The sequence below is a fragment of the Lissotriton vulgaris genome, chromosome 5 (genome assembly GCF_964263255.1).
Source record: "Lissotriton vulgaris chromosome 5, aLisVul1.2, whole genome shotgun sequence".
NCBI lineage: Eukaryota > Metazoa > Chordata > Amphibia > Caudata > Salamandridae > Lissotriton > Lissotriton vulgaris.
Window position 1 is genome coordinate 36587374 of NC_141693.1, and position 27607 is coordinate 36614980.

Consider the following 27607-nt stretch of genomic DNA (forward strand, 5'->3'; position numbering starts at 1 on the left):
TGTTATTTGGCTTGCCGTGTAGCCTACGCTGAGACCTGATGCCTATTTCTGCCAACCACGTCCTGAGCATACTCTGCTAACTGTGCTGGAATTCACATGCCAGCGCTTGGCTCTACACCATTTGGGAGTCTGTCTACATTCCTGACTTTGAGAATTGGAACTTGATCTGCACACCATTAATTTCTGACATTACACTACGTTTGGATCTACAACCCGGGTGAGAGATCGCTCACCGGAGTTCGTTGTTTCATGATTTATTTATTTATTTATTTATTTTCCTTGGGGGAAAAAAAGGGTGTTCTCCAACAAGGTACTGTTTGATTTTCTTTACATTTTTCCATGGAGATTTTTACAGAGCTTTTTGTGTCTCCCTTCATTCAAATGACAACGGTGACTACTTTTATTATTTTGATTTGTTATGTTTAAGATGTTGTGAACAATTTTGCATATTTTCTAATTTATGCAATGTGTAGTTTGCGCTGTAATTTACCCTTAAGTGTATTTCTTCTAAATACTGTGGTGTGCTAAATATCGATTTATATGCTCAATGCTTAGAATTCTGTTTCTGGGTTACGTATGTATGCTGTTACATGTTCTTTTCTGTGTGGATTTGCAAGTGATACATTTTGAAATTATTTATTCTATGATTGCCTACTTTACTGGAGCCACGTTTGTGCTCAACCTTTGTTGAGGTGCTCATTTGCTTTCATTTTGGTGATGATTTGTAGGCGTTATGCTTATTGGGGTCATTTATGTGCTCAACTATGTTGAGGTGCTCCAGTTTGTTTTCATTCTTAGTGATGATGAGCTGGAGGCTGAGCAGGAAGTTATCTGCTCCCAGTGGGGTTTCTTACCATATTACATTCCTACCTGAATGCTGTACCTTCTATCTAATCTCAAGAATAAATATACTATATGTACATTACAACAAGGACCCTTCATCTTTATTTTACTGAATTTAACAGCATCAGGGGCTGCACTGGGGAACTCGGACTCTTCGTTCCCAGGGATGGACACTCTGGCGGTCATGGCTCGGGTGCTCACACAGGCCCAGTGGGGCAGACCTAACATCTCTAGATGGGTCCTCCTTTCTACCTCTTTCCACTTCGAACTCTCTAGGTCATTCCCTAGGAGGCAGTCTACACGCATGTCTGTGCGGACCGCTACCCGTAGATCGCCCGAAACTCCCTCCCACTCAAACGGGACCTGTGCTATCCTGCCGGTGCGGACGGAATTGTCAGCTGCTATCACTCTACAAGAGGTGTGGGGGATGATCATGGACTCAGGGACTAGCGTGTATCTAACAGACGTGATGCTGGCTCCTGTGTCCCTAAGGGCTCCTATGCTGCGCCCGTTAACTTTAACTGTCTGACGATACTTTTCTGTATTGTCGGGCAGGTAATCTCCTGGGATCATCTCGCTATTCCCCAGGGAGGCTAACACCATCGCTGCGGGCTTCCACTCCCCCATCTCTTCTATTTCTTCCTCTTCTAGGGCTACCGAGGATTTCTGTCTGGTGGAGGGGCCAGTGGGAGTGGATTTCTGGGACATGGGGCATTGGGGATCACCGGCATAGTGCCCGGGTTGCTTACACTTGAAGCAAGCTGTGCTGGGGCGGAGCCCCGGGGGACCTACGCTCGGGGCTGCTCTCATCGAGGGAGGAGAGCAGGGGGCCTGGTTTCTAGGGGGCTAGGCTGGGGCCCTGACTGAGATCCTTGCTGTTTGCCTCGACCTCCCCCACCCCGCTGGTGGGAAGATCCTTGGTCGTTCCGTGGGGGTCTCCCCCGGGCCCCTTCTGGACTCGGGTGGCCACCCAGCGATCGGCTTCAACAGCCAGTTTACATGGATTGGCGAGCTTGCGATGCTGTCTCAGTTCCACAAAGCAATTCGCGGACAGGTGCTCGTAAGCGACCAGGTCGACTAGGCCTTCGAAGGTGGACACATTGCTGCCCTTGATCCACCCATCTAAGGCCCGGGTGTAGTAGTTCACATAGTCCACCCAAGTGGTGCCAGGAATCTTCTTGCACTCCCTAAACCGCTGGCGATACATTTCTGGCGTTAGGCCGTAGCAGAATAGGAGAGCGTCTTTCATGTGGGGGTAGGCGTTCATGTGTGCGGTCGGTAGGTCCAGCAGGGTGTCTCTTCCCTCGCTGAGGAAGCGGCTCCACAGGCCGGCCCCCCAGTCCTTCTCGGGGACTCGGTGGGCCGACATGGCGACCTCGTAGGCCTTGAACCACTGCTGGATGTCGTCTCCTTTGTAAAACTCCTTCACGACATCTTTGGGGATGTGCACCTTCGTTTCTCGGTGGACCACCTGCTCTCCGAGTCCCGGTGGTCCGGTTGCCTCTGCTCTGGCTTTCAACTCTAGTTCTTTGCGGCTGCGCTCGTGCTCCTGCTCGAGCTGGAGTTTCCGGCCTTCGTGCTCCCTCTGGAGCTTCTTCTCTTCCAGCTCTCCCTGGAGCCGCAATTGCTTGACTGCCAACTTTTTCTCTGCCAGTTTGAGTTCGCCCTCCAATTTGAGGCGCGCCAGTTTCAGTTCATGGCTTCGGTCACGTTCTTGGTCGGCCATCTCTTCTGACGACCGATCTCTCCCGGTTGCTGGGCCCCGGGTTGGTTGCTGGTTTCTCTCACCAGCCGGTGTACTGGGTTCGGTCTGTGGTCTCCCTCCCTCGTTGTCTTCGGTCGGGGGAAGGGATGCTCCAGACTCTACCCAAGCGGTTAGCGCTTTCTGGAAATCTTCCTTAGTACTTAGTCCTGTACTCGTGATACTCAGTTCTCTGCAGAACTGCTTTAGCTCTCTATGGGTGTAGTCTTCCAATAGGTCTTTATCGAATGTCGTCTTCTCACCAGATTCCGTGGACGTCATTATTGCTCTTCCTTTCTCGTGCGTTTGCTGCGTGTGGGTTCAGGTAGTGTGTCAGTGGTACGATCTTCAGACGTAGGTTCGTATCGCGTCGCTGCCACCAATGTTGGAAGGCGGTGACCCCAGGGGTCAAGATGACTCTCCTAACCACCCGAGACCTCCTCTTCCACAATTCCTGCCGAGTCTTATCGAGGGAAAGTCCCCGCTGGGGAGGACTGATCGTACACACTGTCGACACACCACACTTACGAACGGACACCACACCGTGAATCTTTATCAAGTATGAACTTTATCAAAATAAAAGTAAGGAGCAATACACAGCGATCGAGGGATCGCAAAAGTCTCGTAACAAGGGGACGGGGAAGCGGGACAGTCTTAGAGGGCCAGTTGGCACGCCACACACCCCTGCGCACAGTTCTCAATCCTCGAACTGGGGGGTACGGAGGCTGGGGATGGTACTTGCTGTCCTACTCACTTCTGTACCAGATGGTCGTGAGGGTAGCGTCGATGGTCCTGCCGGACCAGAGGGTTCTTCAAGCCGCGAGGAGGTCAGCAGGGCTTGGTCAGGAGTACTCCGTAGTACTCGTAGGCAAATAGAGCCGCGACAGCGTCCGCAGGGCTCTGGATGATAGCAAGAGTCTCTCGTTCTCAAGAGTGGGCCGCGACGAGGTCAGCAGGGCTCCGATGGTTCAGGTCTTACTCTTATAGAGAGAGAGCCGCGACAGCATCAGCAGGGCTCGGTGTTTCAGTTCCGTAACTTCGAGGATGAGCCGCGACGACGTCAGCAGGGCTCGGTGGGTCAGAGTCTGTTCTCCTCAAGGTCAGCCGCGATCAGATCAGCAGGGCTTTCTTGTCCAAGATACAACTGCCGGCTAGATGGAAGGCAGGCTGTCTTATAGTCCAGGAGCCTTTTGATGTCCGGACCCTCAGAGGCAGGAGGCCGGAGGTCCGAGGGCCAGGCGCCCGATTGTCTGGGCGGCTGAGTCTTTGATGCTTTTGGACCATGCGCCCAGGGGATCCCAGACGCTCATCAAGGTCTGGAGCCAGCTCGCTAGGAAGCCAAGGGTGCGATCAAAACCAGCCCCCAGGGATGGTTCGGAGGTGTGAGGGGAAACCAGTTCCTCGGGAGGGGGCCGGAGGTGTGATGGAAGCCTTGGTTTCGGATACTTGGTGAGTCGTTCACCCCCGGGCGGGTCGGGGCGCGCCGGACGCGCACGCCCAGCTGCAGCCGGGAGCGGCCAGAGGCTGCCGAAAGGGAAGAAGGCGGCTGGCTGGCCGGGGTGGCCAAACATGGAGTATGATGGTCACGAGCATGGGTGCCGGCATGCGGTCTGGAGGTCGCCTCAGGCCCAGTGTAGGAGTCTCGTGTATAGTTCTGGGTGGACGGGAGTCAGTTCCATCCGTTGTTGTGGGGTTATGGGGGTCAGCGAGGGCCACGCCACGAGGCCGGGTCCAACACACTATCATTTACCCAACAAGGTAGCAGTAAGCATGGGCAAAAAATCCGTTCCGCTCGCAGATTTCGCAGATTTTTGGTAAATTCGCAATCCGCGAGATTCGCGAATTTCCCGCAAAATCCGCGAACGGAAATCCACAAACGGGGATTGGGTCAAAAGTTCAAGATGACTTTTGTAACTCTTTTAGAATGGCGCCAGCAAGCTGCCGGAGCCATTCTAAAATAGTTACAAAAGTCAGCTTCAACAGGAAGCTCTAATAGATAAAGTAAAGCAGGTGCTGCTCAAATTCAGTTACACAATCATTAATCACCCCCAAACTTGGGGTGATTAATGATTGTGTAACTTTATTTGACCTTCAACTGGAGCACCTGCTGTACTTTATCTATTAGTGCTTCCTGTTGAAGCTATTTCTAGCTATTTTAGAATGGCGCTGGCAGCTTGCCGGTGCCATTCTAAGTGGGGCTGAGGGCAGAAGGGCACAAAAGTGGGACAGAGGGCAGAAGGAGACAAAAAATGAGAGGGGCAGAGGGCAGAAGGGCACAGAAACAAGTGGTACAGAGGGCAGATGGGCATAAAAAACAAGAGGGTGGCAGTGATTAAGCAGGCAAAAAAAAAAACCCTCGAAATTGCAAAGCGCCTCGCGAACACCCGCGAACACGCAAAGTGCCTCGGAACACCCGCAAACACGCAAAAATAAAAAAATCTGCAAATTCGCGCGAATTCGTGAATTTTGCGGATTGCCAATTTGCAAATTCGCGAATTGCCAATTCGCAAAATTCGCCCATGCTTAGGTAGCACTTACTGGATTAGCCACTGGTACGAGGCTCCTGTCAAAAAAATTAAACCTAAACAGGAAGCACTTACAGATATAACTAAAGCAGGCGCCCGAGTTGAAGCTCAAATTCAGTATCATTTTAATCAGCCCAAAACATTAGTGAGCACGGTCGAGGCTAGGCAAGTGTGCTTTAACCCCATATCTGCTGTCGAAAATTAGCTGTAATACTCAAGGGAGGTCTTTGAATCCATGAGTTTCTCGAGCGCAATCCACGTGTAGTTCCTGTGACCAGGAGGGTGCTTTCTCCTCACCTGCTGCCCTGCTCGCTCGCTGACCCTTTATAAAAAAGAGGCATGTTGAAATGCATAGAAGCCCCACACCACACACTAGCGGTATCAAACATCTTCCTGCCCTTTCCCAACTATGATGGACAGCTCACTCAAGGGACCTCAGTGCCTTTTGACACAGTGGCTAAGTTACAGGCACACATGGTCAGTGGAGACAAATCTTCTGGCCCTTTACGCAGCTGCAGTGTAGAAAAAGCACTATACATTTACCCAACGAGGTAGCACTTACTTATTAGCCAGTAGAAAGTACTCCAGTTGAGTAGATGGAAATGGCAAAAAAATCTGCGAGTTCGTGGGAAAATCAGCGAATTCGCTGACTTTTTTGCGATTTTGTGCGAATTCGCGGACCTTAGATCCGCAAAATATGCCCATACTTAATGATATTGTTCCCTATTTGTCAAAGTGGAAGCAGATGCTCCATCTTTTGCTGGTCTCAAAATTCTGATTCTTTTATTTATGGATGACACCTTGTTGATTTCCAAGACTCCAGAAACTCCAGATCCATTTTAACGAGTTCTGTGATGATCAGGGCTTGGAAATCAACACCTTTAAAACTAAGGTGATGTTTTTTAGCCAGCACAGATCCTTTAACTGAAATTTAGTTTCAGGGGGGGTTTCCCCTGGAGAAGGTTGATTCTGGAGGGTCACATTATCAGAGGGCATCTCTTGGTATCTCCATATCAACAAGGCAACTACTAAGCTCAAGCATATTTCAGGTGTAATACTTAAGGAGCTTTCAACATTACATACCAGACCCATTTCCCTTGCGCTTCCAATTCTTAGGGCGGATGAACCAATTGGCAGGTTGGGGGCAGCCAAATATCTGAGTACCTTTGATCTCACAGCAGGGTACTGGCGGATTGGTCTGAGCCCTGGAGCCAAAGAAAAATAAGCATTCTAGAACCCAGATAGGCACTTCCAGTTTACTGTGATGTCCTTTGGATTAAAGAATGCCTCTGCCACCTTTAAGAGGCTGCTGAACAAAGTCCTTGGTGGCTTGGAATCCTTTCATGCAGCGCATCTAGATGATATTGCTATCTTTAGCTCTACCTGGCAGGATCACCTGATCCACCTCCAAAAGGTCCTGAAGACTGCAGAATGCAGGCCTCACTATTAAGACACGTAAGTGCCAGACAGGGCATGGCAAGGTTGTATATGTGAGCCACTACAGCCTAAAACCTAGTAAGTATGGGCGAATTTTGCGAATCTGGCGTTCGCGAATTTAGCGAATTTGCGAACTCGCAATCCGCAAAATCCGCGAATTCCCGGATTTTTTTTTTGTGTGTTCGCAAGTGTTTCTGCCAGTTAGCGAGGATTTGGTAGTAGTTCGCAATTGCGAACTTACTTATCGGCTCGCAACGGTCGCGACTATGTTGTTTCTACGTCTGGTTCATCATCACAGCCTCCCAGCACCCTCTGTTTCACCACTGCCACCCTCTCTTTGACCCATGCCACCCTCTGTTACATCAATGCCACCCTCTGTTACATCATCACTGTAGAAGATGGGGGGGGAAAGCAAGCACACCTGCCCTGCTTCAACTGACATGAATTAATTTGGGGTTAGTTTATTAACAACACCTGCCCTGCCCCAACTGACAATAATGAATTAGGGGCTAATTAATGTGTCACTGAATTTGAAGTTCCAGCCTGGCACCTGCTTGTCTGCTCCCTTAGCTGTAAATCAGGAGTCAGGACCTTTGTGGCATACAGTTAAGGTCATAGCAGCGTCACACAATTGTTGCAAGCAGGCAACCGAATTCTGGAGGGCCCCCTCAGGAAGCACAACAGGGAATCGTTACAAATCATGAGATTGACCTTTTGCACCTGCTCATTTGTTTTGCTTTTGCAAAAATCGTTCTTCGGTAATTTTGCGCTATTTGCGAGGCTCGGCGTCGTGCGAAACCGACCGCGGAAGCCGCCAATTCGTGCGAATGAGCTTTATATTTTTTTTGCAGCGTGTTATTTCGCGAGTTTTTTTGCAGTATTCGTGAGCCGCTTGCAGCGCAACATGCGAATTTACCCCAAGGTCGAGTACGGGCGCGGCATTTTGTTTGCGTAACGTATTTCCGTTTCCGCCCGCTATGTATAATCTCGCGAGGTAAGCGCATTGCGAGTACAAGTTCGCACGAGATCGCAAGGAAAATTGCGTGCGAACTTACTTTCGCGCTCGTGAACGGGCGGCCATCTTGTTTTTCATTCATTTCCTGTGTCTGGGCATGGTGTTTATCCTCTTTGCCATCCTTTGCTTGTTTTCAGTTTTTTTTCAAACGATTTTGCTTCTTATCTATCCCTCTCTTTTCCTAGCTGTATATTTTTGTCTTTTCTGCTATTTTTGTTTACTTTTAAACTACTTTTTAAACTCTTTTCTTTTCTTCTTCCCTATCCTATTCCTTCTTAATTTTCTACTTCCTACCTTACCTGCCCAGACCATGGTGAAGCCAGGCGCCGTGAAGCTGCCCAGGCACTTGAGGGACGCAGCGGCGGCGGGGAGGAGGAGTCCTGGACCCCGTGCCAGGACAGCATGCGGGCGATTGAGGGGGGAGCAGGTGACCCGACGGGAGATCTTCAGCCCGGAGGAAGTGGGCGCGCTGGTCTACTTCATCCAGCGCCGCCTGCCCAGGACCATCGCGGGAGGCGGCAGGATCGCAGCCGGCTACAACATCCGGGAGCGCCGGAAGCGGTGGGAGAAGGTGTGCTGGGCCATGTCCCAACTCTCCGGGGTCCAGCGCATCTACAGCCAGGTCACCCACCGCTGGACGGACGTCCTGGACAGGGAGCGCGACCTGCTGGACCAGCTCGGCTTGGAGATCCCCGGGCTTGGTGAGTAGTATTAGCTATTTCATCACTCACTACTATGTTTTCTCCTGCTCTGTGTTGTTGTATTGCAAATATTTGTTTTTTTACATGGAGCAAGCCAATAATGCTGCTGACGATTACATTGTAGTTAAATTATATTTCAAAATCTTCTGTGCATTTCAGGTGCACTGCTCTCCATCTCAGTGGCGTTGCTACTATGCTTATTTGTTTTCTATTTTCTGGTCTCATTGGCCTGAGTAACAATTATGTATGAGTGTACTTTACAGAACTGCGTAATGCTAGACACTAGGGGGCAGATTACATTTACAAGCCCCTTGCGCCACGTTTACGTTGCCTTGCGTGACGCAACAGCAGCGTAAACGTGGCGCATCCCTGCGAGTCATTTACAGCGTGACGCATCTAGGGAGATGCGTCACGTTATAAAGCCATGGGCCTGCGCCACAATGGGTGCGTTCCTAGTATTCAGGGTGGGTGGTCCTGCGGCTGTGCGCCTCGCAAAAGTGCCTGCGTGAAATCTACAACATTTAACGCAGGCACTTCTGCGACGCTGCTACGTCAATTCAATTCCTTATGCCTGCTTGAAGCAGGCGTAAGGACTGACACAGAATGTTAAGTATTGGGTGGCCCTGAGCATTACTGGAGTTGCATTGCCTTGGCGACGTGACTCCAGCGATGCGCCGCTCTTACGTGACGAGATGCGTCACGCAAGTGCCTACCCTTGCGCCAGGGCGCGTCGCATTGTAAATGAGGCGCATCTGCCGTGTCGCAAGGGTAGTTTTGCGTGACGCATTTGATCTGGCGCATCTCTGGAGATGCGCCAGAACGCGTAAGTAAGTATGCCCCTAAGGGGCAGAATTGCAATTACCGTCGCATCCCTGCAAAGTAGCAGGGATTCGCCAGTAATTGTGCGGCCCGCTACCACCACCAAACATGGTGCGCCGTATTTGCAATGCGGCGCACCATGGGCCCAAAACGTCACCGAAGCTTTACTGCTGGAGTTGCGTCGCAACGATGGCGCAGCTCCAGCAATGCTCTGGGGTACCCTATCTCCCCAATGCTGGGTCAAGCCGTACGTCTGCTTCAAGCAGGTGCAGGGTTTGTGTGACGCATCATTGTCCTAAAGGTGACTGATTGAAATTTTGTAGATTTCCCTCAGCCTCTTTTAGGATGTGTTCCAGCGCAGGAATGCCCTCCCTTGCGCCGGAACGCCCCCCTGATGGCGCAGGGCTTTATAACGGGATGCATCTCCCAAATGCGTCACGTTGTTATAATATTATACGCCGCACCATGGCGCCTCTTTCGTTTAGCTGCTGCGTCACAAAAGTCACGCAAGAACGGAGCAAAAGAGCCGCAAGGGGCTTAAATCTGCCCCTTCCTTTGTACCCCTGACAATAAGAAAAATAGTGGCGGTGGATTGATAGTTTGACTATTTAAATGACTGGTTATGTAGCAGGCAACTGTTAGTGTTGTCACTGATCTGACTGAAATCACAATGGAGTTTGTCTGTCACTTTGCGTCTTGCCTGCAGACTGCTGTCTGCCAGTCCTAGGTGAACCTTTCAGTACTTTGTTTAGTGAGTTACGTGACTTTCGAAGTCGCAGGTCCGCAAATCAATGAAAACTAACCCTAATCAATATAATTTCGCGGAAATATTTTGTTATTGTTGTTTTGAAATGTTTGATTTGGTTGACATTGACAAGCAACAATCATCCATGTTTTCTATTCTTTCTTTCATGTTGTACGTCAGCTCCCCCCAGGGGCGAGGGGACACAGGAGCAGCAGGCGGCGGATGCTGTTGAACAGGGCCAGGATCGGGCAGGCGAGGGCTCCTTTGCTGGCCCCAGTAAGTTTTCATTTTAGACTAGTACCTATTTTTTCTAGCGTTCCTCATTTGATTTTTTCAAAATCGTCTTTGATCTTCTTGTAGACTGTATCTAAATTCTTATCCTGCCTCTACTATGACTCCCTGTGGTATTACTAGATTATTCTTATTAGTCTGTCTGTGTAGCTAACTAAGATTGCACGGTTGGCGAAACTCCCATTCTAGTCAGCAATAGCTCTATCAACTTAGTGCAGTGTAGTCCTCTGGGATTGTCCATAATGTCTTTTGAAGTGTTCTATCTGCTTTGAAAATTCCCAACTATAAAATGTGAATGACCACCAAGAAAGAATAAGATACTACCTTTTGGTTTGGATAGGAGGACAATCCATACCACTACTGTTGAGGGGACAATTCTTCTGCAGAAACAACTATGGACAATAAATAGTGCATTGCTTATCAATTATAATAGGCGCTGTTAGAGTTTCCACATACCTCTGTGATAACAGACTTTGAACCCCCAATGTCCTTACTGAGTGACTACATAGTGTGGCACAGTCATTTACCTCCCGAATTCATCTTTGATTGATCCTCAATGATGATTATCCAACGTAGCTCAAGAGTACGGAGTCAGAGTCAAGAAGTGTCAGAGGCACGGACTCATGCTTGCAAAAATTGCAAAACCTTTCGCTCAGTCACTCTAGTCTGGACCAAAAAACACAGAGTCTATTTAAGTTTAAAAGCTTTATTAAAAGTAAACACATTTATTAAAATGAAGTCATAATAAAAAAACTAAACGTTTAACTGAGACTGGAAAAGTGGTTAGTGCTGACGATTAATTGAAGACATTTCTTGTGGTCGAGCCGAGCTCTCACCTTGTTTCAACTTGATATTGTTGTTAGAAGTCCATCTTCTGTCTGTGTGGAGAAAAATGGTGCATGTTAAAAAGTCAGCCTTCATCAGTTGTGCCAAAAAGTGCAGCAAGACAACACCCTTCCCTGGAAAAAGGGACATTTTTTTTAACTTTAGAGTACACAGTCACAAATTACATTGTTTTCACATGTCTTCATTCCTAGACCAAATACTAGTGAGTGGTGTATTCTAACATTCTTAAATGTACTTTGTAGGTGGAACATCTGGTGGCGGGGCCAACACGGAGGTGGTGGTGCTCGACACGGAGGCGGAGGGCAATTCCTCAGGGGAGGATGCGGCGGTTCCAGTGCCGGCTGTGAGAGTTCAGACGGTGGTGGTGGCGGGCAGAGGTAAGCTCTTATATATTCCTTACTTATTGAGATCGAAGACGTGGCTGGGAAGGAAAGAATTTGAGATGCATGGCTGGGTGAATGATGAAGCAATGATTGGTGGAAGGACAACAGCCTGGGTGGGTGACACAGAAACTGTATGTGTCCATAATATACCTGGATCATGCTACTATCTGACTCTTAGATAGCATATGTGTATCTAGAGCAGGGGTACTCATAGTACGGCCCGCGGGCCGGTTGCGGCCCGGCAAGCCTTCCTTGGCGGTGCGCAGACCTTCACTGCTCCCCCGGCCCCCACAGAGCAGAGCCTTTTTTGTATTTCACCTGTTAGCGCCCCTGCATCTCCACTCTGACAATCACTGCTCCCCCGGCCCCCACAGAGCAGAGTGGAGATGCAGGGCCACAAAGAGGTGAAATAGAGCAAAGCCTCTGCTCTGTGGGGCCGGGCAAGCAGTGATTGTCAGGGCGGAGGTGCAGGGGCGCTACAACAAACAAAGCCTCAATAATATGTTAATGGTCTTTTAAAGACCTGTTAAGTACTTTGGTGTGGCTGTCTGTGTGTGCGCCTTGAGGAAGCTGTCTCAGCCCGGGCTGAAGGCTGACACAGACAGACACACACACAGTGAGATGACAGAGGGGGAGGGAGAGGGAGGGCAGGAGGGAGAGAGAGATGGAGAGGGAGGGCATGAGGGAGAGCAGGAGGGAGAGAGATGTATGTAAATGCTGGGTCTGGTGGCTCAGTGGATGAAGGCATCTGCTGCAGGGACCTGTGTGCAACCTCATGGTCACAAGTTTTCATTTTGCTTTAGCCCTGCCCCCTCTGACTCCGCCCCCACCAGTGCGGCCCTCGGCCACAAACTACACTGTAAATTTAGCCCCTGAGAGAAAGTTTGTGAGTACCCATGATCTAGAGAGAGTAGACGGTCAGTGGATGAACTAAGTGTAACTTTGAAGAGCATGTAACACAGCACCCGCACGTCCGTTCCAGTGTAGGAAAGGCAAGGAAAAGAAGTTGTAATTTTGTCCAAATACTACCATCAATAGTAGCAGTAGTTTGTATTGCAAGCACAGCATAGATCCGGTTATTACGGTGGCCACTCCCTACTTCTCTTAATAAGTTTAGTAGTACTCAGTCATTCATGTGTGGATGTATCACTGGTCACTCAATAAAAAGCAAAGCACCTAAAGTCATCCCATATGTAAGCAAAAACATCCCATGTGAAGTGATAGATAATCAGATTATTTATCTTCTTCATTTTTCCATTTCTAGTACTCATTTGCACTGTAGGGTGAAAGTTAAATTAATTAAGCAGTAGCCCTTGTAACAGAGTATTCTCAGTGCCACCCGTAATAGAAAAGTAAGAGCTTCACCACCTGCATGTACTGGACCGGTACAGTAACGCAAGTCTAGGTCACTCATCATGGCGTGCGTCTCTTTTTCTCGGGTGCAAGTTCACTGCGCTGGCATTATGCCGGCTTGCAGAAGATAACGTACCAATTTTCCTAAACAAGAGACAAGAAGAAGAATAAGACTGGTGTACTTTCATAGTCGACTCCAATGGAAGTCCATAGTACTCGTAGAATTTGTTCCTTAAACTCCCACTAATGTTAGAGCAAGGATGAAGAAGTGGGAGGTTAGATAGATACTGGCCTCAATAGTTATGTAATGCGCTTGCAAGTTGCTAGTTGTACTGCAACACAAATTTCTGCTGAATGATTGAGTTAATCTTAAAGAGCATTGGTTACAGACTCTGTCTTTCTTTCTTCATATAGATGCTCCTTCCAAACAAACAAGGAGGAAGGAGCTGGCTAGAGCGGCCCGGCAACGGAGGATCGCTGCCACTGTTGCAGAATATCGGCGGCTGGTGGCCCTGGAGGACGACGAAAGTGTGCAGTCGACCACAACAACAACGTCGTCTGCATCGGCCTCCGTGCCCCCACGGGCTGCCACCCAGCACAGTGCTCCAGCCAGACTGAGCCGGGCTGCCAAAGCCAAACGCCACCGCCGAGCAGCAAGGACAACAGCTGCCTCTCACAGCCATTGTAACTGCAAGGCACGCCTCTGCCGCAGTACCCTGAGGGTGTCCGGCCTTCAGCAGGAGCTCCACCACTTCACAAACGTGTTGGAGGGGCTCCGCGTAGAGCACGCCTTGCTCCGCCAGGAGTATGATGCCCTGGCCCAAAAAGTAAACAGCATACACCCATAGTGTCCCTTGCCCCTTTTTTAGAGACTTTGGGGGGTGGGAATCGGGAGTTGGGTTTGGGACTTTTAAAGGACAACCGTTGGGGTTAGGGAGGGTCTTGCGGGAGATTATTTTGTTAGGGATATGAATATACTTTTTCAAACTTTATCTGAGCATACCTGTTTTTTACTGCTTGCCTGGTGGGTGGGGGTTTAACAGTAACTTTGTTTTCCTGAAAGTTTAGTTCCATTTTCTTCCTTTAAGTGTAAATGCCCAAATGTTTTCAACACTAAGTGCCTCTCACAGAGTAAGTGAAGTGAATTCAAGAGTCCTAGGACTTTAGTAGTACTACCGTCAGTCTCTCGTCTCTCCTAATACTCCATTGTACTCCCTCCCACCAAACGCTTATCTTACCTGTAATTTGTGTTTTAAAGTAGGGCTAGACCCAGGGCTGGCTCCAGGGGAAACAGCGAATAAGGTTGGCGATCCTGGGCGGATAAAATTTCCTCATAGCGGTGGTACTAGTGGTGTGACACAGTGGCAGTTGCATGCCTATGAAAAAAAAGAAAATGAAATCTGGTTTGTCCTCCTGAGCAATACAACGGTACAATAGAGAATATAGCAGGTGACAGTACACTAGAACAGTGCCACATTGTAGCCTAACAAATGGTAAAGTATGACTACTAATTCGGTTGAAGTTCTTTGACATTAGCCATGGGTCTTTGTCAAGCAGAGTAAGAATATATCCTCGGATTTCTTCACCAGCCTGTTGCTATCACCTTATCCTCCTCAGGAAGTGTGTGGATTTATTGCTGTAATTTAGTCACACATCAATCAAAACCACACAGCCCGGGGGAAGAGGGTTAGGGTTTGAAAAATGGATGGGTACGGGGGTTTTTGGGAAAGGTTTTGGGAGACAAGAAAAAATAGCACAGCATGGACAAACATTTGTGAACATAAACAAATCTTTGGGTACAAACCTATCCATCAATCTTTGAAAGTGCATGCACTACTGCATGCATGTCAGTGAAAAGTAAGTAGTACTTTCGACAACTGTGGAAGAAAGAATGCGACAGTACAGGGCGTGTGTGGAATTATTGATAACTATATTCAACATAAGGTCTCTGTTGCCAGATACCTGAGAGCCTTGCTGGTCACTATAAATCCATTCACAACACTCAATGGGGTTGGTCTGGAAGGTGTAGTAGATAGAAAAGGAGAAATTGCTCTTTTTCTAGGTGTCCCCTCACTCACCAGGCTTGCCCCTTAGTGACATGCTTCATCATTGGGGCCATCCCAGTCCTCTACGGGCTGGGGCGTGCTGCGACTTGCGAATTACGTAGGAGCACTTACAAATGACTATGTGTGGTGCAGATGTGATAGTGGAGTGGACTAAGTGATGTGTTAAAGGATCAATTTAGAAGCAGAGAGAGATCCAAGAAATGCAGTCACAGTCCTAGAAAAACACAATGGATACTGTATCTGTATGTTGTTGTAGTTGTCCTGTTGAATTTGGTAAGTAAGTTGCATGCAGAAAAAAAATCCTCTTATTAGCGGCACTCCTCCATTCCATCTGACGCTTCGTCCATCAATGTTGGTGACCAGAAGACACCCTGTCCACTCCCTGCCTGGCGGATGCTGAATTGCGGCTCGCTAATGTGAAGCCTGACTCCATCCTTTTTTCCCCATTGCACAGACTGAAACCCGGCCTGTAATTATTCAACGAAAAACAGGAAGTATTACAACACCACTGATAAATAAATATAAGGTATGTAGGCTGTGGAGTGCAAAAACTCACACTTTGATTTTCCTAGTAGACAGTACAATATTTTTGACAGTGCGTACTCTGTCTGAGTCACCTTTTGAAGGATAAATAAGTATGGGCAAATTAATGTAGCGGATCTTTCCCCTCAAGCTAGGTGTACTGTAAACTGTGTTTTAGAACAAAATTAGATCTTCCCAGCAGTGCTCCCACCCAGACCCTTACTAAAGCCAGTCGCAAAAATGTAGAAGACCCCCAATCAAATCGCAAAAAACGAGGCCTAGCAGAAAACTGGTGACAATACGTACTTTGAAAGTAAAAGTAGGCCCAAATACCCCCTTACCCACCGTGGATTGCATTCAAACCACTTGCAAGCAACCAAGCAAAAGTATCCATAGCCAGCATCACTCCAAGACTCGAAAACCCCCCCACCCAAACACATGCAATCGAAATACTGCTAACCCTAACGAACCCTAAGTTAAGAATAGTGGCAAAGGCTTTCTTTAACTATGCCAAATCCCCCCTTTCCCACCCAGGATTTTCTTCAAATGACTTGCAACCAAAATTACACATTCTCACAAGTGCTCTAAGACCCCAGAACTCAGTTGCAAAAATGTAGAACACCCCGAAACACATGCAATCCTGCTGCTAGGGCTAACGAACCCTAAGTTACAAAAAGTGCCAAAAGGCTTTTCGGCGTGGATTTTGTCCCAACCACTTCCACCCGGTATTAGCACTTCCCAGGAATGGCCCAAGACCCGCCAACCCACCCACCAAAAAGCATAACACCCCCAAACAGGCCAAAAGCAACATCTCCTACTTACAATATTTCTCGGCCTTCGGTCCAAACGGCTGCGTAGCTAGGCCATAAGTCCGGTTTGCCACCACGGATTTCCTGAAAAGCAAATGCAATCAAGATTAGAGTGTCCCAGCAGTGCTGACAGACCCCGAAACTCACCCACAAACAGACGGAACCCCCCCTAAGAGCACCTCAAAGGCAAGCAAGTCAGCAAAAACACACAAAAATTTCCGCCTCGGATTTGGTCCAAACCACTTTTATCCGGTATTAGAGCTTCCCAGCAATGGCCCCAGAGCCGTCAACCCAGGAGAAAACGAGTAGAAGACCCCCAAACAGCCAAAGAGCAAAAGTACAAAAATGGGGACTTAGTCATTTTTTCCCAAATTTCCCAAATCACTCCGCGCGCGCTCTGCAGCTAGGCCCTAACTCCCCTCTGCCACCATGGATTTGCTTCAAACCTCTTGCAAAGTAAAGTATCCATAGCCAGCAGTGCTCCCAGACCCCGAAACCCACCCACAAACACCAGGAAGCCCCGCAAACAGGCCCCCAAAAACGCTACATTGAGCAAAATGTCAGAAATAGCACAAAAAAAATCGGCCTGGATTTTGCCCCAACCACTTCTACCCGGTATTAGACCTTCCCAGGAATGGCCCAAGACCCGCCAACCCACCCGCCAAAAAGCATAACACCCCCAAACAGGCCAAAAGCAACATCTCCTACTTACAATATTTCTCGGCCTTCGGTCCAAACGCGCTGCGTAGCTAGGCCATAAGTCCGGTTTGCCACCACGGATTTCCTGAAAAGCAAATGCAATCAAGATTAGAGTGTCCCAGCAGTGCTGACAGACCCCGAAACTCACCCACAAACAGACGGAACCCCCCTAAGAGCACCTCAAAGGCAAGCAAGTCAGCAAAAACACAAAAAAAATTCCGCCTCAGATTTGGTCCAAACGACTTTTATCCGGTATTAGAGCTTCCCAGCAATGGCCCCAGAGCCGTCAACCCAGGAGAAAACGAGTAGAAGACCCCCAAACAGCCAAAGAGCAAAAGTACAAAAATGGGGACAGTCATTTTTTCCCAAATTTCCCAAATCACTCCGCGCGCGCTCTGCAGCTAGGCCCTAACTCCCCTCTGCCACCATGGATTTGCTTCAAACCTCTTGCAAAGTAAAGTATCCATAGCCAGCAGTGCTCCCAGACCCCGAAACCCACCCACAAACACCACGAAGCCCCCCAAACAGGCCCCCGAAAACGCTACATTGAGCAAAATGTCAGAAATAGCAAAAAACAAAAATCGGCCTGGATTTTGTCCCAACCACTTCTACCCGGGATTAGACCTTCCCAGGAATGGCCCAAGATCCGCCAACCCACCCGCCAAAAAGCATAACACCCCCAAACAGGCCAAAAGCAACATCTCTTACTTACAATATTTCTCGGCCTTCGGTCCAAACGCGCTGCGTAGCTAGGCCATAAGTCCGGTTTGCCACCACGGATTTCCTGAAAAGCAAATGCAATCAAGATTAGAGTGTCCCAGCAGTGCTGACAGACCCCGAAACTCACCCACAAACAGACGGAACCCCCCCTAAGAGCACCTCAAAGGCAAGCAAGTCAGCAAAAACAAAAAGAATTCCGCCTCGGATTTGGTCCAAACTACTTTTATCCGGTATTAGAGCTTCCCAGCAATGGCCCCAGAGCCGTCAACTCACCTGCAAAGAGGTAGAACAACACCCCCACAAGTGCTGAGTCTTTCTTCATTGGGCGTAAACCAGCCTTCTGCTTTGATGGAAATAGGAGTCTGGAGGAGGAGGATAGAAGAGCATGTTCTTCTGAACTTGTGAACCTGAGGAATGCAGACTGCGGCACCTTCAAATCAATTAGCAAACAAGTGAAGACAGTTCTGCTGATGGGCTTGTTTTTGTGATTATCTGATTAAAGTTTGAATTATATTAACTGTGCACAACAAAGAAAGACAGACACACAGGAATAAAAGTGAATAAGGACGAAAAAGAAAGTTATTGATTTGTTGCCTCATTTTCAGGGCTTGGTATCACGGTCCATGAATGAGAATAAGGCTTCGTCATCATACTCTGCGAATTCAGGCAGGGTGAGCTCAGTGTCACCTGACAGAGAAGAAATTCCCTCATCTATGTTGCTGGCCACCTCGTCTTCATCCCGCGCGCTTTCTCGTACTCTGAAATCTGGTGGTATGAGGTGCTGATTCATCTTGATCATTGTTAACCTCTCCACATTTTTGGGCGAGAGGCCGCTCCGTTTGGAAGTTACAATGCCACCAGCAGCACTGAAAACACGTTCAGAAGACACGCTTGTGAGTGGGCAAGACAAGTAGTTTAAAGCCAGGTTGGTGAGCTGTGGCCACAATTCTTTTTTCCCATGCCAATACGCCAATGGGTCAGCATTAACATAGACCTCTGTTGAGTCATTCAGATAGTCCTTGACCATCGAATCAAGGTTCTCCTCCAAGGTTCCTCCACTTTGCTTAGCTGTTGCTGTGACCTTTTGAGAACCAAACCCAAGCCGAGCTAGCCAATCCTTTTCAGCCTCCAATGTTACTGTTGTGTCTGGTGGTGCAGATGATCCGGTTGCCGGTCTCTTTAACGGCTGAGAGGTCACTTGTGCCGCAGCCACAGGTGCAGAAGTGGATTGTTTTGACTGGGGATGGCCTGCTGATGCTGATGTACTGCCTTTTCCTTCAATTTGCTGCCGTTCTCTTTCAAACCTCTTGGCTGAGGAGGCTATCCACTGTTTGTACTTTGTAACATCTTCATCAGAAAAAGGAAAGAATGCTTGGCCTGCCAGCGCCTTTTTGTAGCGTGGATCCAGAATAGTAGCACAAATGTAATGCTGGTTTGAGTGGATCATTTTAAGACGTTCATCACCTTGTAGGTGCTCTAATAATTTCTCAGCCAGAACAAAAGGGTCTTGGTTTTTTTCATCTTTTTTCAAACACAGAACACACCTCCTTCAGTTGGTGCTCCAGCATGTACAACAATGGGATAGCTTTTCCCAAATTACAGTCCTCCTTGCTGACTGCACGCGTGAAGAACTCAAAAGGACAAAGCATGAGTGTCAGGCTTTTAACTATGTTCCATTGCGCCGCACCCATCCTCAGGTCCTCCTTCTGAGCTGTACCCTGTGTTAAGAAATAGTGATCGAGTACCGTATACTGCTCATACAGACGCTCAAGCATGTAGAAGGTTGAGTTCCAACGTGTTACCACCTCCTGGATGAGTGCTTTCACTGGCATTTGACATTCATATAGCAGGCTCCTCAGATGCTTCCGGGCCTTAAAAGAATGGCTGAAATGGTTGCACATTTTTCGGCAGGTCTCCACTACTCTGTACGCTGCACTGCCTTTATCACCCAAGAATTTTTTGACAACCAGGTTTATAAAGTGCGCCAAACACGGCACTCTGAAATAGTCACCCAGCTGCATGGCCTTAACTATATTGGAGCCATTGTCCGTGGAAACATAACCAACCTGGCGTTTTTTGGGGGACAGCCAGTCAAGGACCTTTGTGTTGAAGACATCCAAAATGTTTTCTGCTGTGTGACGTTTCTCCAAACCAAACATGGATAGTGTTGCATGTTTCCGAGCAGCTTTAAAAACAATGTCCTGGTCAACACCTGCGTTTAGCTTTGCTTTAGCCCCTGAAAAAGAGACCCAGTGTGCAGGGATGCACATGTAATCAGCGCCTGCGCCACTGGTCCACATGTCTGTTGTCAGATGTATAGTGTGAACAGCATTCTTCTGCAAAGCTGCCCCAATCACCTTCAGAACATCTTCATGTAGTGCTGGAACTGCAACTCGGGAAAAATAGAACCGGCTAGGAACCTTCCATTTAGGGCAAAGCGCTGCCACTAATTCTAGAAAACCAACCCCTTCTACAAAAGAAAAAGGGAGAAGGTCCAGAGCTAGCATTTTAGCCAGCTTAGTGTTATACAGACGCGTCAGTGGGTGGTTGCGTTCATATTGCGCTTCTGTAAACAACATCTTTTTAATGTTGCCCTGGACCAAGGATTTACGGGATGATGATGATATCTTCGACCCAGTTACGCTCGCTGATGAACTTTTTCGCATTGATGTCTCACTCTCTCCCACACTCTTAGTGTGGCTCACATGGGGTGTGCTGCTGATAGGGGTACTGGGTGTAAGTGAAGTGTTGGAATCGTCTTCTTCCTCCTCGTCACCATCAGATGAAAAATCAACGTTTTCATTACGTGCAATTCGGGCTTCCTTGACCGCATCTAGGTGCGCAAGCCATTGGACAGCGTGCGTTCTCTTAAGATGACCTCTCTGGCCTCCGGTACCATAGTTGGTACCAAACTTACCACGACTAACTCGAAGCTTACAAATGCTACAAATGGCTACGTTTTCCTTTTTTGGGCAAACACTAAAGAAGTCCCAAACTGCAGACTTGAAATGTCTTTGGGGGCCGGAGGAGGCGGCGATACTGGTGGTGGTGGTCCTGCTGCTAATGCCAGATGAAGTGGAGGATGTGGATTGCCGAACTTCAGTACATTTTGCACTTTCACCACCACTAATTGAGGTCGAGGTGGATGGAGGTCCCTTCTTGCGAGAAAGAAATATGGAAGCGGTAGGTGTTGGTGTACTAGTTAACTCCAAATCTAATGATTGTTGTGTTTCCATTTCCATTGCCTCCTCGTCGACATCATCATCACGCTCAGCAGCTTCTCGGGATAGGGTCAAAATGTCTCTTTGCTGCATGCCCGCTGGGGCTGCAGTGACCTTTATGATGACTGGCTCGTCGTCATCGTGAGAGGCTTCACCAGCAGCAGTATCCATCACTTCTTGTTGAGCCTCATCACACTCCATAGCTATGAGTTTTTCGACGACCTTCCTTTTACGCTTAGGTACCTTTGTCAGATCATGGTGTGCCTCACTCTCAGACTGCCGTGATGATGGTTCCCAATCTTCATCCAGAATGGGATCATCAGAAGGAGGTGGGCTTGAAGAAGATGTAGACACCAACCTTGATCTTTTCCTTGCTAGGGATGTGGAAGACAATGAATGATCATCAGGAGGAGTGGCTTCCAATGATACCTCGGCTTGATTGTCGATTTCCTGATGTGCCCCTACTTCGGGAGGAACAACTATTGTGGGCACTTGTGACCCTCCATGCACCTCTGCTTGCGCATCTCCTTGCGCTGCCTCTCCTTCCATTTGTACTTGGGCTTGTACTTGCACATGGTGTTGTTGTTGCGGCTGTGGTTGTTCAACACTTGTCAGATGAGTTACAACAACCTGTGTTGATTCAGGGACATTGCTGCTACTTTCTTGCGATGAGCCAACATCACTGGTCAATGGTGATTGGAGAAGTACACTGACTGCCTCTGAAGCACCCAAGGGCTTTGACTTAAGTTGGCGTGGTGGTGGAGGCACTGAACCCAATGGAGCGGGGGTGCTGCTCCCAGCTTGGTCCCCAGCAGATCCTGCTGCTGCTGCAGGCGTACTTTTTTTTTGCTCCCAAAAAAGCGGCGGCCGGCACACCAGCCTCCTTGGTAACTTGCTTCTTCTGCTCCTTACTAGCAACTTTCTTGCTAGAGGAGCTACGGAGACCTTTTTTTGGGGCCATCTTCTTCAGAGCAGGTCAGACAGCAGGCCGCAGTTGCACGAATTGTAGAGTTGTCTGAGGCCAGACGTGACGTCGCGTGACGTTATGCTGCACACACACACCGCTGCAGGACTTCTTCCTGGCACTGGTGGTTCTCTTGAGTCTTGTGCACCTAAAGCAATGGAAGACAGAGGAACATCAGTTCAGTTATACACCCCAAAAAAATCGAAAAAAAACCCCAGAAAAATCAGCACAATCCCATGCCCTCCATGATGCTTAAATTCCAGACACCCCACAGAAAGACTAGGCACATGCAACACTCACTAGTCACTACCCCTGGTGAAAAGGCCACTACAACAGGCCAAAAAACGAAAATCACAGAAAAATCACCACAATCCCATGCCATGATGTTTAAATTCAAGACAACCCACAGAAAGACTAGGCACATGCACCACTCACTACCCCTGGGCCCTGGGCATAATGGATGAAAGCTAGGCAACATGGGTGCAGGCCTGAGAACACTGCCTGCATTCAAAATGGCCCCCTCCATCACAGCACATGGCCAGGGCCTGTAGCAGCACTCAAAATGGCCCCCAACCACATGGCCTGTCTATCCACAACAGGCCCAAAAAATGAAAATCAAAGAAAAATCACCACAATCCCATGCCATGATGTTTATATTCAAGACAACCCACAGACAGACTAGGCACATGCACCACTCATTACCCCTGGGCCCTGGGCATAATGGATGAAAGCTAGGCAAAATGGGTGCAGGCCTGAGAACACTCCCTGCATTCAAAATGGCCCCCTCCATCACAGCACATGGCCAGGGCCTGTAGCAGCACTCAAAATGGCCCCCAACCACATGGCCTGTCCATCCACAACAGGCCCAAAAAACGAAAATCACAGAAAAATCAGCACAATCCCATGCCATGATGTTTACATTCAAGACAACCCACAGAAAGGCTAGGTACATGCACCACTCACTACCCCTGTGCCCTGGGCATAATGGATGAAAGCTAGGCAAAATGGGTGCAGGCCTGAGAACACTCCCTGCATTCAGAATGGCCCCCTCCATCACAGCACATGGCCAGGGCCTGTAGCAGCACTCAAAATGCCCCCCAACCACATGGCCTGTCCATCCACAACAGGCCCAAAAAACGAAAATCACAGAAAAATCAGCACAATCCCATGCCATGATGTTTAAATTCAAGACAACCCACAGAAAGACTAGGCACATGCACCACTCACTACCCCTGGGCCCTGGGCATATTGGATGAAAGCTAGGCAAAATGGGTGCAGGCCTGAGAACACTCCCTGCATTCAAAATGGCCCCCTCCATCACAACACATGGCCAGGGCCTGTAGCAGCACTCAAAATGGCCCCCAACCACATGGCCTGTCCATCCACAACAGGCCCAAAAAACGAAAATCACAGAAAAATCAGCACAATCCCATGCCATGATGTTTAAATTCAAGACAACCCACAGAAAGACTAGGCACATGCACCACTCACTACCCCTGGGCCCTGGGCATAATGGATGAAAGCTAGGCAAAATGGGTGCAGCCCTGAGAACACTCCCTGCATTCAAAATGGCCCCCTCCATCACAGCATCTGGCCAGGGCCTGTAGCAGCACTCAAAATGGCCCCCAACCACATGGCCTGTCCATCCACAACAGGCCCAAAAAACGAAAATCACAGAAAAATCAGCACAATCCCATGCCATGATGTTTAAATTCAAGACAACCCACAGAAAGAATAGGCACATGCACCACTCACTACCCCTGGGCCCTGGGCATATTGGATGAAAGCTAGGCAAAATGGGTGCAGGCCTGAGAACACTCCCTACATTCAAAATGGCCCCCTCCATCACAGCACATGGCCAGGGCCTGTAGCAGCACTCAAAATGGCCCCCAACCACATGGCCTGTCCATCCACAACAGGCCCAAAAAACGAAAATCACAAAAAAATCACCACAATCCCATGCCATGATGTTTATATTCAAGACAACCCACAGAAAGACTAGGCACATGCACCACTCACTACCCCTGGGCCCTGGGCATAATGGATGAAAGCTAGGGGAAATGGGTGCAGGCCTGAGAACACTCCCTGCATTCAAAATGGCCCCCTCCATCACAGCACATGGCCAGGGCCTGTAGCAGCACTCAAAATGGCCCCCAACCACATGGCCTGTCCATCCACAACAGGCCCAAAAAACGAAAATCACAGAAAAATCACCACAATCCCATGCCATGATGTTTAAATTCAAGACAACCCATAGAAAGACTAGGCACATGCACCACTCACTACCCCTGGGCCCTGGGCATAATGGATGAAAGCTAGGCAAAATGGGTGCAGGCCTGAGAACACTCCCTGCATTCAAAATGGCCCCCTCCATCACAGCACATGGCCAGGGCCTGTAGCAGCACTCAAAATGGCCCCCAACCACATGGCCTGTCCATCCACAACAGGCCCAAAAAACGAAAATCACAGAAAAATCACCACAATCCCATGCCATGATGTTTAAATTCAAGACAACCCACAGAAAGACTAGGCACATGCACCACTCACTACCCCGGGTGAAAAGGCCACAACAGGCGAAAAAAACGAAAATCACAGAAAAATCAGCACAATCCCAAGCCACCCAGCCCCTCCATGATGTTTAAATTCAAAACACCCCACAGAAAGACTCAGTGCACCCACCACTGAGTACCCCTGGGCAAACGGCCCCAAAACAGCCTAAAAATCGAAAATTCCAAAATTGTACTTGCAGCAACTGTAATGCCCCAAACAAACTTACTTGTGAAATTTCTAATCCAAAAGTGATCCAAAGAAAGTCAAAAAGGCCTCAAATTCAAATATCCAGCAGCATCCACAAAAAGTAATCCTTCCAGCTCCAGATCCAAATGAAAAGTGACCAGGAGATGGACAAAGCACTGGGAGGAGCCTGCTGGACAGGAACAGGAAGTTGAAGACTGTGGGGCACTTCCTTCCTCCCACCCCCCCTCCCCAAAATGGACTCCTCGCAAAAAAAGTGGAGGCAAATGTCAACCTAAGGAGTTATTCAGATAAAAATCATCATTTCAAGAAGGTTTATGCTGCTTGCTGGTGGATTTCTTGTGCAGAATTGCAAATTTTATATTTTCGCGTGTGCGAGATTGTTGCTGCTCGCCGCATCTCAAAGCTCGCAATTGCGAAGTACCGCGATACGTGATCAGGGCGTACTCGCGTTGACAAACGCTTGCTGTAAAAGTTGGCAAGCCGCGATTTCGTAATCGCGCTTGCCAAATTCCCGCGGGATCCCGCAGCAAGATCCAAAATGATGCAGCACTCGCAAAATATCAAGAAAAGTAACTCGGCAAACGATGATAAACGTCGCGCGCCGCAAAATTGTATCACCAAGAAAAAAAAAATCTGCTGTGTGTGAATTTGTGGATTTTGCGGGAAATTCGCAAATCTTGCGGATTGCGAATTTACCGAAAATCCGCAAAATCCGCGAGCGTAACGGATTTTCCGCCCATACTTAAAACCTAGACTATTCTGGATTGGGAAGCTCCAACAACCAAGACACAAGTCAGAAGGCGTGTGCAGGGATCTGGGCCCATTGTGGCTCCTCTCACAAAATTGACCTCCAAAACAATGCCCAAATTGGTTAACTAGACAATGAGCTGTCAAAAGGCTTTTGATACCCTGAAAGAAGCAATGTGCTCAGCACCCATTGTAAAAGCTTCATATTACACCAAGCGGTTCACATTGCAGACAGAAGCCTTTGAACATGAGACAGGAGCGGTCCTATCCCAGACCAATTATAATGGCCTTGAGCAACCGGTTGCTCTTATAAGCAGGACGCTTCTCCGCAGAGACCAGCATAGAAAGATAAATATTTGTTGTGGTTTGGTCCCTGAGGAATCTGTGAGCATACCTGTTTGGTTCTCACTTCCTTGTACAAATTGACCACAGGTCTGTCAGATGGCTTATGCAGATGGAAGGAGAAAACCCCAAATTGTTAATGTGGGCCATATCCATACAGGGAATGGAGATTACAGTAGAACACAGTTCTGGGACTGACCATGCCAATGCAGATGGCCTTTCTAAGTTCATCCACTTAGAATATGAAGACTTGCTAGGGAAAGGTTGGTTTCATCATCTTTTGTTAGGGGGGCAGTGGCTTTTTTGACATGGTTAGACTGCACTTTTTGCTTGCTGCCTGATGTGATTTCAAACTGTAAGTGCACTGGTCCCTGCTAACCAGTTTCACAGTGTCTGATCCCTTTCCCAAAACTGTACCACAATTGGCAAAGCGTCAGTCACCCTTGTAAGCCACTAATAAATGGTACCCCTGGTACTGAGGACATGGGCACTGGAGAGGGTCCACTGGGGCTACAACACAAATTGTGCCACCCAGGGAACCCTCACCAAGACTATGCAAACTACCATTGTGTGCTACATGTCTTGGCATAGAGAAATCCGAAGAGTCAAAATGGCACACAGGCAGGTGTGTCTTGCCCTCACACACTGCATGATAATTACAACAAGGGGTGGTGAGGGACAGAGTCTCTGAATTAAACAGAAAGCTCTCACCCAGTCAAGAGATCAGGGCTAGATCCAACACCGTTTTTTAGCTCACTGCACCATCCCAGTTTCAGAACCTGGCTGTATGCAAATTAGTCTATTCCTGTCCCAGTGCATGATGGGAACAGGGCAAACCAAACTACAAAAGCCAATTCTTTCACTGGGAAGGAAACAAGCTCCCGGGGACCGGTTTCTGGCATTACAGCCGTCTTCGGCCCGGTTTGCTTGAATCCTGATGGTGCAATGAGCAAGGGTCTCACATCTGAGAATACCCTTCCACGCTTAGGGTGGACAAAAATAATTACAACAAGGGGTGGTGAGGGACAGAGTCTCTGAATTAAACAGAAAGCTCTCACCCAGTCAAGAGATCAGGGCTAGATCCAACACCGTTTTTTAGCTCACTGCACCATCCCAGTTTCAGAACCTGGCTGTATGCAAATTAGTCTATTCCTGTCCCAGTGCATGATGGGAACAGGGCAAACCAAACTACAAAAGCCAATTCTTTCACTGGGAAGGAAACAAGCTCCCGGGGACCGGTTTCTGGCATTACAGCCGTCTTCGGCCCGGTTTGCTTGAATCCTGATGGTGCAATGAGCAAGGGTCTCACATCTGAGAATACCCTTCCACGCTTAGGGTGGACAAAAATACACTGCATGAGCTAGAGGTAAGTCACCCCTACTGCAGACCATACAGACCTAAGGCACGTTTTACTATATCCCATGTTTGGTGCTACCTGCATGAGCAAATAGGACCCTATAATATGTTGAGCCATCCTTGGATATTGTAAGTACACAGGAAAGCCAGGCAGATTGCTTGGGCTGGATACTTGTCATTGCAAATTTCCTAACTCCATGATGACTTTACTGTATCTTAAGATGTTTGGTACCAAACATATTGTCTTAATAAATCCTTAATGATTTATTAATAAATGCACACAGTAGTCCCTTTCGAGGGTCCATAGAAAACCTACCAAGCACTAGTGTGGTCTCTGACTAGTCATAGCCAATCTGCCACCACCAGGCATGTTTCCAACCTCATGGGGTGAGAGCCTGCTCTCTCAGAGGCCATTAACAATGCCTGCTTTACACCTACTCCAGGCTGTAATGCACTTCAACAGTCATGGTATGCCGTGACGCCCTTACCCTGTGAGGACTCCAAGAACCCTGGAACTTCCCCAGCCTTTACAAAAACACCAAGAACCTCCCTTGTAGTGAAGTTATCACTCCCTTGCACACCAAAGGCCCCAATCCCACTGAGGTTGGTTTGTGGATGTGCTGCTCCCTGAGGACTTTGACGCATTGCCCGCACCAAAAGAGGTACACCATCTCCAGAGGGACAGATCTATCTCCTTCCCAAGTT

The 27607-nt window shown here is 48.4% G+C and overlaps 1 protein-coding gene across 1 annotated transcript in view; it reads left to right on the plus strand.

Annotated features, from left to right (window-relative positions):
- Positions 1-27607, plus strand: part of LOC147710063 (NXPE family member 1-like) — a 427649-nt gene that overhangs the window by 395514 nt on the left and 4528 nt on the right. The window lies entirely within an intron of this gene.